Here is a 14,679-nt window from a genome sequence, read left to right on the forward strand (position 1 = left end):
AGGAGGATTTCCAAGTAAGTCCTCCATCTCTCCACTCTTGCAGAGGTTTGAGCCTACAAAATCAGGTGAGGGTCCTTTAACAGTCCAGCCAGCTCCTCTAGAGAGGATAGTGACCTCTCTACAGATCACTGCATACATAAAACTTCAATGGCTATAGGTTGCTGCTGAGACAACTTTCTCCTAGGTTTCTAGTAGGAGGGATCTCCAGCTCTTTCTGAACTTTCTGTGGTTCTGTTGCAGATGCCTTTACATAAGAGGTCTTCTACCTTTACTTAGCTCTACCTATCTGACACAGCCTTGCCTGCCTAGACCTGACTGGAATCTTCTTGATCAGATCTGACCCTATCATAATGGGACAGTATATTGAACCTGAGGCTTGCTGTAGCTTGTGCTCATATCAACAAACCATGTTTTATTCTTACATCTGAACTGGGCCATAGTCTTGATTGTTAGTATCTAAAAGGAAAGGATCCATAGCTCAGTGATAGAGCACATGTATAATGTGCAGAAGATCCCAGGTTCAATGGCATCTCCACGTAGAGCCAGGAAAACCTCCTGGCTGACGCGTTGGAAGCCTGAGGGCTGAATTTGACTTCCCATCCAGCCCAAGAAGGCCTCCTTCTTGAAGCTTCATCCCCTCTGAAAAGAAATATTCCTTAAGGCCGCAACCTAGGGCATGTCTAGACCTACCGGCGGAGGGGGGAGGAACTCACAATATGGTGATAGCGAGATCCTCCTCAGTCTGCACGCAGCGCGTGACGTCCTGGGAGGAAGAGGACGTCACACTGCCATTTTGTTTCGCGAAAGGTAGGGTGTTGTTTTTTTTAAAAAAAATCCACCCACCCCTGATGGGCATGGAGCACCTAAAAAGCTTCGTGCCCAGTTCCTGGCTCCTCACGTTTACTCACGAGGAGCCGGGACAGCCGCCCACATGTCCCGCGGTCTCAGGATCATCCTGGGACCATGGGAAAAACCGGGACAAAAGTGTAGAGCAATATCCTGGGGAAATGCAGGGATCTTCCCTCCCTTCCCCAGGATCCCTGTGCGTCATGTGGACGCACAGGGATGATCCCGGGACAATCCCCGTATAGACATGCCCTTAGTCAGCTTGAAAGGCAAGCTCCAGACTTTGCTTTTGTCAGGGCTCTTGGTAGCTCTTTGTTCTTTTCCAAAGATCTTCTGTTCTATCTGGAACTACTTGTTCTTCAGAGCTCCCTCCTGCCCCCTTGACTTTTCTATCAGGTCCTACTTGGTCTGGGCTAAAAGTTTCACTGCAAAGGGTCTCCCTTGGATTCTGGCTAAAGGTTTTACAGCTGGATTTTTGATTTGTGAGTTTGGTGCTTTGGGGGGCTGCAGAACCTTGGAATTTGGCAGGATTTTATAGTGGTGGTTGAATTTGAACTGCATGAAATTGGCCTACATCCTTTTGTTGCCTGGCAATTGTTCTTGAGTTGTGGAAGGGACAACTGAGATATTTTTTCCTTGGAATGCTGTTTCTGTGATCTGTGCACACTTACCTGGAAGTAAGTTCTATAGAATTAAATGAAACTGACTTCAGACTAGACATGCATACATTTTTGGTGCTGCTGCTGCTTCTCCTCCTCCTCGTAACACCTGCAGGCATTTTTAAAATAGGTAAGAATTACATTTTGGGCTCACCCACTTTGCCTTTTGCCCCGCCCACTGCAGCTTCTGAGATCTTTCCCAAATTGGAATTCCGCTCCCAGGCTGAAAAAGTCCCCCACCCTGGTGTAGACAGTACTGAGAGAGATGGAGCAATAGTCTGACTCAGCTAGGACAGCTTCTTATGCTTCTTTGATTATGCAATCTCTTCCAGAAAATTCCTGTATCGTATTCAGGTGCATGCTACTAGGATCTCCTTGTCACTTATATATTGATGTGTTTTGAATGGTCCAGCCATGAGAGTGATACATAGTCGAAAGAGAGTAAGAGTCAAAATTGATAAAATGTGAGACAGATCCGCGAAATACAAATAAAACACAGCCCAGACCACCGTATCATGAATATTTCTCCAAATAAGCACTGTCTCGTACTGATATAGTGGACTTTACAACAAACTGAAAGCCAATAGTGTTTTTTTTAACACCAGCTAGATACATTTCTTATGTCCAAACATCTGCTTTAAGGATGGAGCAAACTTGCAGGAGAAGATATTCTGATACTCAAACACAGTGCTGGATCCTGCACTCCACTATAATTGTGCAACAGGGCATGGGATTCTGCTGTTAGCTGTTGCCAACTACAAAACTGCTTGCCGTATTTTGCCTGGTTTAGGCAGATGTCCATTGTGAGCTTTGCACATTCTTAAGAGGAATGGACCATATGTCTGTTGCGCATTCTGTATGCTTTGCATTTTCCATTCTGTGTATAAAGTAGGCAGTGTGTTTCATCGTTGCCTGACAAAGAATCAATTACTGTGAAGATCTAGCTTCTGAGAATGTAAGTTTTTAGTGGTGAGGCAAGAGGAAGTTGCCATCTATCACTGAAGCACATAATCAGTTGGTTGTATTTCAGTATATCATTGCACAGTGCACTCATAAACAAGGTGAACACTCCCACGTACAAATCTGTACAAATAATTATATGTTTTAAAATTTTGAGCATTGTCTTAACATAACATATATAAAAACAAACCTGTCCTTATTGCTGTAATTTGAAAATGCATGGATATTTTGCATATTTATTATCTATAATAATAAAAGAGGATTTGTATCCATCCATGCATCTTTCAGTGCTATAATGCTAACACTGCGAAACTTAGACACTTCAAATTTGGCATTGATACTAGGGGGCATAGGGATGTGTACCTCAGGGTTATTTTGTTTTTAAAATGCATTATTTAATTTTAATTAATGTTAATATGTCTGTGTGGCTGAAGACTGCAACAACATCTTCAGTCACTAGGGGCAGACATCCTGAAACAGCGCAAAACCTTACAGTCAATACACTGGAGGTTAGTAGGTCGAAGGACAGAGTTATATAGCTCCCTCTCCCTCCTTCTGTGGAGCAGACCCCTCTCTCAATGGGTGAAAGGGGTGCACCCCAGCACAGGCTGTGTCAGAGGTACCATTGGGCATGACTTCACTCAGACAGGGTAGGCACAAAATGTACAACTTTGACAACTGCGTATGACAGCTCCTTTTCTTGAAGTCTTCTCTTTATCAAACTAAGATTTATTCCAACCCACGTGAAGTCATTTCTGTTCGCTAGAATATGAATATGATGATCCTATTTCACTTTTGCCTATTCAAAGATAAATCCTACTTTTTCTAGGAGTACTTCTACAACCACCTAAAAATGCCTACATTCTGGTAGGCACTCTACAGAAGTGACATGGTCCTTTCCAAGCAGATTCACAGTTTAAGAGTGCTATCCTACATGGAAATAAAATCATTGAAATGAATAAGACTTATTCTTATTAATAAGTCTTATTAATAAGAATAAACAGGAAAAAATGAATTGTAAGGATGCAATCCTACTTATTAAGGCATAATTGGGAATGATTGTAACTGAAATTAGTGATTCTTTGGATTATAACATCAAACTGTAATCAGACCTGTTCTCCAAGGTAAGATCTTTCAAAAAACAACCCTCCATAGTTTAGCCCAGATAGTTGCAGGGGATATGTTGGTTTGAAAAAACTTAACCTCTTCCTTGTGTGGAGAAAAATCCACCACTTCTATTCTTCAGGTTTGTCAATTCAAAATATTAGAACCAAACTAAAGATATCATTAACAAGCTTTCTGCAGAATATTAAGGATGTTTAGCATTCTGAAGTCAAGGACATTCTTTTTGTGTTTGGGTTATGCACTTTTATATTCCAGATTAAGGTTAATGATCATTCAGGAAGCACACAGTTCCCATATTTGAAAATATATATAATTTCCCAGTGTAGATACTGTTTTTATTCAAATACATACAAACGGTTCCAGAGACCATTGGAAAGATGCTAAAGAAAAAAAGTGAGTGAAGACCTTATGGACTTCATCATTTTTTCCCTAAATGTTTAAGAAAATCATATACTTAACTTTCCTACTGAAATAAAACGGATTTCAACGTGCTTAACTTTGGTGCTCTTATTATTTCATAATAATGAAAGAAACACATATCCAAAACAAAGATTCTCCTTTGTTTTGTTTCTTTCTACATTTGCACACATTTACTCACAACTTTTTCACCTTTTTTTGTCACCATGCTCTATAATCAACATGCCATTCCAGTTTCTGGTTACTCAGCTTTCAAATCTTTATAAATAGAACTTCCTTTATTTTGAGAATATCCCCATTTTTTAAAAGAAGCCAAAACAAAGGCACACATTATTGGAAAATCAGAGTGTAGCTGCCAGCAAACATAAAATTACGCATGAAGACATGAGAGAAATAACAGAGATGCACTGTTTGGGTGCTTAATCCTTTAGAAACTTGCCTGATGAGATTATTTTCACTTCAGCAAAGTGGTTCTGATATTGCAGAATCTAAGAGATGATCTACACATTCAGAAAAAAAGCATATAATATAGCTGTCCTGAACTTCGAATACTTCAGAATGCAAGAGAAGAGATCAGAGATTATGGCCGTTGCTAGACGGGGCTGTAGCACGCGTTACATACCGTCGTCTTTACAGATCCACATGACGTTCACCAGGATCCGTGTTCATCCTGTGGTGAAACCTCTGTTTTCCCGTGTTTTATGAAACGACTTTAAGCGTGGCTTTTTCTGTTTCCGCGCGCTAATTTGGATACGGGAGGCGGAGGTGTGGGACGAAGTGAGGTCAGCGCAGTTTCTGGCAAGGTCAGCACTGGTCAGGAACAGGCGTTCTAAGGGGAGTGGTCAGCGGTTTCGGCCAAACCTCCTCCTCCGTTTGTGCCCCGTGCGCAGCTGTGGCAGCAGCGCGGCGGCTTTTTTTTTTTTTTACCAAACGGGTCTGCTTTGCGCACGAACAGAGGACCGAAAAAGTGTCTGCTGAGTGGTTAGGGTGTGTGTGGTGGATGTGTGGGTTATGTGCAGCTCGGTACCTCTGTGTGGGTCACTTTTCGGGGAGGCGGGCATCCAACTGTAATGGGAAGTTGGTGACCCGTCGCGGTGGGCAGCCACAGGTACCGTCCTAATGCCGGTGGTTTACGCTGCGCGAAAGATGTAAAGGCGAGCGGGGAATGATGGGCACGGTAGAGGCACGCAGGGCTGTGTGTCCATTGGTGTGGGTACGCGGCAGCTGGCTGTAAGGGGGCAACAAGCAAGGGTGGGCGGCCATCTTCCATCGGCTACGCGGCGGCAGGCGGAAGGTCAGGGAAGCATCAGCCCGGGGGGGGGGACCTGCCGTGGGGCCCCTTTGCACTGTGTGAATACACTCCCCTATCCTACCGACTGCATTTGCTGGGGGGGGGGGGGGGAGTGACGGCGGCAGGCTGCTGACGCCGGTTTCGGACCTCCGCTGGTGCGGAAACTGACGAGCCCCCCCTTCTTTCTGCTAACAGTGCCAATGAGCAGGGTTTGCCCTTTGGGTAGACTCAGGAAGACTAGGCGTCGCGCAGTTTGAATGCATTTTATTGAATACATGTGGTGCGAAGGACGTTGGGATGGGGGGGTGGAAGGGCACAGGGCCGGTCATCGCCGGCAAAACTCAGAGGCGTGATGGGATGTGTAGGCGCAGAGTGCCCATGCAGACGGCTGTCCTCGGATCACAGTACGCCTGTCATCACCCCCAAAAGCAAATGGCAGCATCCCTGCCTTGTCAATGTTGCCGCTCAACAATGCCACTCGTTCCTATCCTCCTGCCACCGCTGGCCACGCCCCCTGTGGGTCATCGCCCAATCCCAACTGGCTCCCCTGTGCTCAGCCTGAGGGGGGATGGCATGGAACAACAGCAGCAGCGCCACTTCAGCCGCTGCGGCCGCCGCCGCCGATCTACGCAAATTGCGTTCTTTCGCACTTGCGCAAATTGTGCAGCGGGCAAAAAAAAAACACCCCCAGAAATCAGGCCAGTGTGGCTGCGCATGCCATGCTCAACTCGACAGCACCTCAACCGGAGCAAACTCTCGCAAACCCCCCCTCCAACACCGGGATAATCCTCACAAGGTGTGGACCATGAGGCATCACACCTAAACGGGAAAATCCGGATTCACCCCTCCTCAATCACGGAACACCCGGTAGGTCTAGCAAGGCCCTATATGTCTGAATGTTCTCCCATGTTTAAAAACAACTCTATACACACAGGGAGCTATCATATGAGGGAGAAAGCTAGTTTAGAATGTCTCCTGACATGCTCACCTTTCACAAGCATGGATTTTTTTTTAATGTGAGGAAGCATTTAAATATGCACTCATCATACATATACCCTAAAGTGATATAGTCCCAGCAGAGTAGTATCAGTTTATTTTACTGAAGATGTAGGTCATTTCTAAAGCTTTTAGATTTTTTTAGTGACAAGCATTGCATCTAGACATCACTTTAAACCAGGGATTGGGAACATGCTGCAGTACCAGTACGAATTTCTACATCTTTCTTGGTGCCCACCAAGTATCCTAATCTTCCCACTTATTTTTTTAAATTAACTAATTTCTTACTGGCACCTAGGATTGCTGTGAAATATGTTTATGTTTGTGCTGAAAACTGAGGATTCAAAGGAACTGTTTAGCATGTTGGGGCTCAGACCCCACTTCTGTCTTGTACTTGGTCTTTTTTGGTAGGTAACTTGTCTTTTGCCATGTCTTCTATGGCAGGCATTTTGTGGTGTCCGGGACAGTTTTTCAAATTGCGAAATGTGCCCATGGTCTCAAACGTTTGCCTACAACTACTCTAATACATAGTTTAGTGTGATGAGAATGAGCCTAGGCAAGCCCTGGGCATGTGTGTTTACCCCTCCCCTCTCCTTCTCTGGCTTTTGTCATCAAGAGGAGTTCAGAAACTTTCCCTTGCATTTTCCATTAATCACAGTGTAGAATTTCATGTGAACCCTAAACTGTGGTTAATGTTAGCCTGTTGATTTAAGTTGACTTGTTTCAAACAAACCATGGTTAACAACCCAATACGCTGTGGTTTGGCAAACACAGAAGCAAAAGCAGAAGTGGAGACGTCATACCACATGATGGTTTTTTACCATGATGTCCAAATGTGACTAATAGGTCAAGTATATCTTATTTTCAAGGGTCTTATTCATTGTTAGGATTAGTATTACGGTGAAGAGCAGCTAGCAAGCAGTCTCTTTTTAATTCAAAAGCCATCTACCTTGACTACACAGGAATGCCTGTGCCTGTATAATATAAAATCATCAAGAAGATTGGCTGGGCCAGTACAGTGACATGTAATGTTCATGACAATTTTAAACGCTCAAACAACAATTTTATCGGAATGTTTGCAGTCCAGCTACTAAGGAGGAAGGGAATATTGTTTGGTTTAAAGTCTAAGGACAGGAGTTGTTTTCTTGGGAAGGGTGAGGAATGAAAAGAGGTCTTTATTTTAGGTAGTTTAACTAAGAGTCAAGGAGGCTGAAAGAAGGGTGCAGAGCAGGCAATGGAATGAGAAAGAGAAGCCCAAATGAAGGATTGATGGAGAGTGTGGCCAAAATTCATACTCCAGTTCAGTTTCGAAAGATCAGTTCCAAAGGGACATTATATTAATGAGTCATGATTCGAACTCTGCTGAATAGTGTATTGTCTACTTTGTTTTAAATAAAACATATCCCATGCCCCTATTGTAATATTACACCAGCATATAATGCTTAGTTATATCATCCCAGTATCACAAAAGATGGCTTTACCTTGGCATCATATGGCCATTTTGATGACAAACAGACATGCTTGCATAGATACGTAGGCCCAGGTGTATTGTAAATTTTGTTAAGCATTTTACTTTACTTACAAAATATTTATTCTGTTTCAGTTGTATGTGTAATGTAAAGTTGCATGTCCTAGATGCACATTTTGACTAGTATTGACTGTCTGACATTTTGACAATGACATTTTGACAATCATAGATGATTACAACAAGGACAGGATTAGTTTCTACTAATAATGTCAGCAAACAAAATGCATATGATTTGTTTTGTAACAGGACAGTTCTGTTGTGCAGCTGAAATTTAGGAATCTCAAAAGGCTTAAAAATGTTATGTAATGCCCCATTAATGGAAATTCGAAGGGGTTTTCAGAGGGCTGTTGAGTGGGACGGCGTGTGGATTAAATTATAAATACATGTATAATATTGTTTCATATTCTGCCCTGGATATGTGAAGTATAGTATATGGGTGTGTGTCTGTATAACAAAGAGGGTGGATCAATTCTGACAACACTCCTTCCTCTGTGATACAAAGGAAATAGCTGCTGCCCAAGCCTGCACTCAGCAGTTTAACAGAAAGAGTTTCAAAAGAATGCATAGGATGTTATAAATATAAGAAGAGTTTAATGAAAGAGTATACAGATGTCTTTCATGTATTTTAAATTGGAAAGACTAATTTTGAAACTAAAAGAAAAACAACAGTGAGCTATGAGCCATATGCTTCATATTACTGAAGTATGTCTTGCACAGGCCTGTCATTCAGTAAGAAACAACGCATACTAAAACAGAGATTTTTTTTCCTTAAAAATTGACTTGTGGGAAGGCAAACCATCTTTAAATATGTGTTTTATTATCTTTGGGTGTTCTTTGCTCAGTTACCACCATGATTAAACCAATGCCATGGTATCAGGAGAAAAGGTTCCCCTCAGGTTCCTATTCCCACTCTGCATACCAAAGCACATAGCAGTCTGACTGCATACTGTTGTGGTGCAAGAAGGAAAGAAGCAGATACAAATACAATTTTGCAGCCAATAATGCTGCTTGTATCTGCTCTTGAACTTACATTTTTGCAAGGATGTAAGATTTATTGAATACCACACTTGTGCAAGGTGCGGTATAATAAATAGAACCTATATGGCTGTTGGAATTTCAGTTAATTCCAAATGAAACAACAACAAGAAATCCCATAGTTCTTGCTCAATGAGCTTTCAGTCAATACTAAAGGACGAGATATAGGTGGAAGATCAGAATTGACCATAAAGAACCGTGGGTAGGGGTATTCAAAAGGCAATAGAAGGACAGATAAGACTGAGGCCCTGTTCAAATTACTAGCTGAAGTGTAGCTGCACCCATATTGCTCCAGTATTGTTGGAAATGATAAAAGAAACCTCCACATATGGGGCTAATGCAAGGAGGATGTACCAGGCCCATGTCTCCAGGCCTTGCCCCTGTCATCATGCTCGATGCCACCCTTGTCTTCCATTCCATAATTCTATAGAAAGACAATAGTGGAACCAAAGTTGTAAAAACACTGCAAAGGGAAACGTTCTTCACAGGAAGATTCAAACAAAAACAAAACAAAACACAGCTTCTTTGTAGATCAAAAAGTAGCCAAACAATCAGAAAGAAACTTCTGGTTCTTGAGGAGAGGTGGAAATTTGGAATATTTCAGCCTTTTCATCTCACTCAAGGTGAGGCTCTCTTTGCATCGGCTAATTTTGGCATGGATTTTATTACACATTTGTCTTGTCCTTTCTTCTGTCATGACTTGTGCTCTATATAGCTTTGCTACTGAGTGCTCTACCACTCAGCTATGGACCTTATCTGAGCATTAGAGCTAATAGAAAGTCCATAGGTGAGTGGTAGAGTAGTGAGGAAAATATTCCTGCCTGAAACCCTGAAGACCCACTGCCAGTCAGTATTGTGGACTATATCAAGCTAGACGGACCAATGGTCTTATTTGGTTTAAGACATATGTTCTTATGTATTTCCCAAAAAAGAAAATTAATGTATGATGTTCCTTAAACTACGAAAAGCTTTCTGGGTAGGTATTTTGGGACCTTGTCCACTTAAGCCCTTATCTCTCCCTCCCGCCCCCCTCCAGCCATCTTTTTCAGGTTTCATGGCAGTTTCTCAAATATAGCTGTGTAGATGTCTACATACTCAGAAGTTGACACTAATTTAAAAACCCTTAATTTTTTTTTAAAAAAAGAAAAGCCTTGTATATGTCTGCCAATATTTATAGGCGACTTAGGGCTTTTTTGACTTAAAATCTAGAAAATTACATTTTAAAAAAGAAGAAATTTGAAATTGTTCAAGATGCTGAATTTTACACTAATACTGCTACTTGTGCAATGCAACTGCAGAAGCACATGTCCACAGAACACCTGATTGTGGTGAAAAGGTTCGTCAATGTAGGCACCACCTGGAAAGACATGAAGCTGCGAGCCGACACTCAAAATCAAGAATGCTGGTCCACGAAAAACCTTAGAGAAGAATCCTTAGGGCTTACATTTTATGGGTTGTTGTTTTTTCTCCTACAAAATCGGTGAAGGTAACCCTGATATGCTAGTTACTGAAGTCACGCTACATTGTGAACAGCAAACCAAGAACAGTTCTCCCGAAAGGATAACAAAGACTCAGCCCATGGTGATTGATGAGAATGTTATAAAAGTGCAATGAGCTGGAAAGTCATCATCTTGTCTTTTCGTTTGCCACAGGAAAAGCATACCAGAGAGAGATCTTTTCTTCTGCTGCTGCATAAGGAGAGGTTACATGGCATGGAAATGTGTTACACCCAGCTGCTCACTAGTTTGCAGGGCACACAGTAAATAATACTGTTTAGTATCTAAGGCACAAAAGAGAACAGCATTCTTTTGATAGTGATTCCTAGCCTCTTTCATTTGCTTTCCTAAATATACAGTTTGCTTCCAATTCATTGAGTGGCATTTTGCAACAGTGCATACTTTCGTGTGGTGGGCTCTCTGATTGGTGGGTTCTTTTTTCTCTTCTTTTTTTTAATTGGCATGAGTAAATGAAAGGCTACTTAGGCTCTGATGTAGCAGAGGAACTTTAGTTTGTTTAAAGTTGTTTGCTGAACTGAGCAGTATCTAGTTTAACCCTCTGAATTCATTATTCTCCATGAGGTGATTTGTAGTGAGATAAATCCCAAATTCCTCACCAATTGCAACAATGCATCAACACATTCATATCTTGTTTGGAAAATAACAGAGTTTGGAAAAAGTAATTGTTAGTCTTAATTTTTAATTCTATCCACCAGTTCTTTCGGCAGGTTCAAGCTCTTTTGCACTTTTCCCCCTTCTGAATTTGTTGAAAGTTTTGTTGACACAATATATTGAATTTAACACTTTTGCTAAGCCTGGAAATGTTTTTGCCTCAACTTCCTCCTAACTTGGAAAAAAAAGGCTGGATCTTTTTTCTCTTTACCATGCTTATATTTGTCTCTTGTCAAATTCACCTTGTCTTTTTCTTGGGAAGGGGCCATAATTCAGTGGTATGCAGAAGGTTCCACGTTCATTCCCAGCATCTGCCTTAGAATGTTGATGGTGCAGAATGTTGGTGGTGTATTAACATTTTTAAGGTCATATCCTAAACTGCTATAAAATTGGTGCATTAGCATTTGGACAAACATGGGTTAGAGGCCCTATTGACTATATTTATTTATTTTTCATGCTGATCAAGTGTGCAACTCTTAGCCAGTAAAAAGAAGAAAAAAGGCATACCAACTTTGTAGACTGCTGTCCCCCAAATGGAGATATACAGGGGATCCATCAAGGTGAAGGGAGAAAAGATAGAAGGAAGGAAACTTCCTCCATCACTGTGAAGCATTTTTCCTCATACTTTCCAAGAAGCTTCTTCTTTGTGGCCCACCTGTTGTCCACTCATAATGGGAAAGGCATTGAAAGATAAAACATATAGGTGGAATGATGTTAGTGAAGAAGTTTCCACAATGTGTTTGTGGACAAAGGTTAACCTCGCCCTCTTTATCAGGGGATTTCAGCTTAGGCTCAGGGGAAGGGTGTGGTCTGAAGGTACAATAGTTGCTTGGCTCCTCCCAGATGGTGACATATTGTCCTATTTAAGATAGTGGTGAGTAAGCTGTTATAGTCATAGGGTTTCTTCTGTTTCCCTGGAAAAACTAAGCCAAAGTGGCCATTCCAATTCCTTTTGATTAAGAATGAGTGGTTCCTCATACTTACCTGTTTTTATATTTGATTGTTAATAGTTGGAAGGACCCAAGAGATTCTTCCTGACTTTATCCAGCTAGGTAGTGTAGACTCTGAGAACATCTCTGTTCTAGGCAAATACGTTTCACAGAAAAATATCCCATCTAACGGAACTATTATGTTTTGTATGCCATCTGAGCACAAGTCAGCTTTCTTATGTTTCTCTGAATTGTTGTCTGGGTTTTCTTAAGAAATGTGTGTTATTTTTCTTTTGGATGCTCTGTTCTTCTTTGAACAAGTTCAAGTTCATCACAATTTCTCATTTCCTAAGAGATTATTCTTTGATGCCACTCTAGTCAACCTTAAACTGTAGAGTAGAAAAAATTGCAGATTTTCTATTTGAGAAAACTTGATCTCCTGAGTCTGAAGCTGCTTGCAAAAGCTTCCCCCCCACCCCTTGATGCATTGTTTCAGCTTCCTAATCACTGACCAGCTGTCTTGTTAGTGAATAGAACTGTGGGCCCCTTGCCATGTTTCATGTGAGGTCTTGGCTGGGTGGCCAAGCAGGCAGCCTGCAGCCACTGTCAAAGCAATTCAAGAGGTATTGGCACAGCAGTGCCCCCATTAATTTCTGCTTGTCACATGCTGTCATGCAAGTTACACCAGAGAGGAAATGACCGTTGAAAAAAGTACGCTTGTGGCACTTGGTCCCCTCTAGACATTATCCTTGAGGTTAAACAAGTGGATACAATTAGCTGCTGTCCACAAACAGCTGTTAGGAAGGAGAAACCCAGATCTGGGCCCCATAGCCATGTGTCTTTCCTGTTAGCGAGGAGAGTTTGCTTCCAACATCTGCCATATTTTAACCCTTAAGGAAGGTGTTCTGTTGTACAAAGCTAAACCAATAAACTAGCAGAGTAAGTCTATGTATGTCTGTTCAGACATAAGCCCCACTTAGTTCAATGAGAATGACTCCCAAGTAAGTGTACATAGGACTGCACCATATGAGCTATTGTACTAAATTTTATGTTGATGTAGGACATAAAATATTATATGGTGAGTCTCAGGATGCAAAGCCTATAAAGAACATGATTCCATATTTCATTCCCTAGAATTTTGCGTTTTCTGCATTAGTCCTCTGCTCAAGCCCCCTGGCCCTTTAGGTGATTCACAATTTTTTTAAAAGTGTAATACTTATATACTACTTAATATAATATATCTAAGTGTTTACACATGATAATCTCTAAGTGGTTCACATACACATTCACAACTATTGCATTTATTGCTTTAAGATAAAAGTTTATTCCAGAGGAAGATTTCTGGAAAATGATAGATACATAGGCATTTTCTTTTGGTAGTTCTGGTAAATGGGCTGCTGGGCAGTCACCAAAATATACCTGTTGTATCATGTTTGATATTTACATTCACCTTTGACATGATAAAATCATTATAAGATTATTGGGTTTTTTTACCTCATCAGTTTGATGTGGTGTATATAGTTTCATGGAAACAGCATTGAACTTGTGAACTGACTCCTTAACATGACATGTCAACTGTTCCAAGTGTATTCAGAAGATTTTTTCATGCAATCAAACTGTTGAGGTAAAATCACCATATCGACTTTCCCACAATAATTAATGTGGAATTGGGGTTGAGCAGTGTGTAACATGTGTGTGTGTGTGTGTACGCGCTCGCATGCCTGTGTAATGAGTTTAATAAACAGGTGAGGAGGGAGAATGTGCTAGCCCTGTTCCCTCCATTGTCACATTCATCACCCTCTAAATTTCAAGGGCAACTTTATAAAGAGGTGAACTTCCTGTTACCTGTGGAGGCTTTCCACGTGATCCAGAACAATGGGAAATAGGGCTATATCATCTGAAAAATTCTTCCTTCCAAGAAAGTGTGCTGCCTTTCAAATGAGCCTGCTTGAGAACTTCACTCATTCCCTTAGGCCCTTCTTGTTGTCTGACAGAAGTTCAGTTGATGGAGATCAGTTGCTGTGTCTCCCAAACTGTAGGAACAGGGGTGGGGAATCCGTGAACCCCCAGAAATTGTTGTACTAGAACTCTCATAATCCTAGGCCATTCACCATGTTAGCTGGGACTGATGGGAGTTGGAGTCGAATAACTCCTGGAGGATCACAGAACAATGTCCCCAAAGAGGTAGGCCTGGCCCTTTCTATGCTCATTTTTAAGCATGCTTTGAAAACTATTATTTTGGCAGACATTTTTGTAAATAAAATGTAATTGACGCTAAAGTACAAGATCATCTTTTGGCTTCTGTCTTCAAGAAAAGATATTTGAAATCAATCTCAGTTAACTGTGGTGGAGATCCTCTGTTTTGAGGATATAAATAAATTCTTCATGCCATGTATTTTTCATATTTTTTAATATTCTTAGTTTTGCTTTAGTAAATACACAGTTCTACCACATGTATACTTTTATGTGGAGTTTTAAATGTAGTTTATTTTGTTCTTTTTTATATCGTCTGTGGACTAATTCAATACATTCTATTCTAAATCTGTTTTTTTGTCTTGGGACTATATTTTAGACAAAGTCAGACATTAAACATTTATTTTCTCAGATGGAAAATGCAAAGACAGTTGTCACAATGTATGTGAAATGATTCCTCCCTTTTGTAGCTATGGAAATATCACTTAAATGATACTTTGTTGGATTAGATGGTGATAACTCCTCTTGCAAG

General features: G+C 41.2%; 1 protein-coding gene across 2 annotated transcripts in view; it reads left to right on the forward strand.

Moving 5' to 3' along the window:
• CDK6 (cyclin dependent kinase 6) overlaps window positions 1–14,679 on the forward strand; it is a 112,553-nt gene that overhangs the window by 36,938 nt on the left and 60,936 nt on the right. The window lies entirely within an intron of this gene.

Source organism: Elgaria multicarinata, chromosome 1 (genome assembly GCF_023053635.1).
Source record: "Elgaria multicarinata webbii isolate HBS135686 ecotype San Diego chromosome 1, rElgMul1.1.pri, whole genome shotgun sequence".
Lineage (NCBI taxonomy): Eukaryota > Metazoa > Chordata > Lepidosauria > Squamata > Anguidae > Elgaria > Elgaria multicarinata.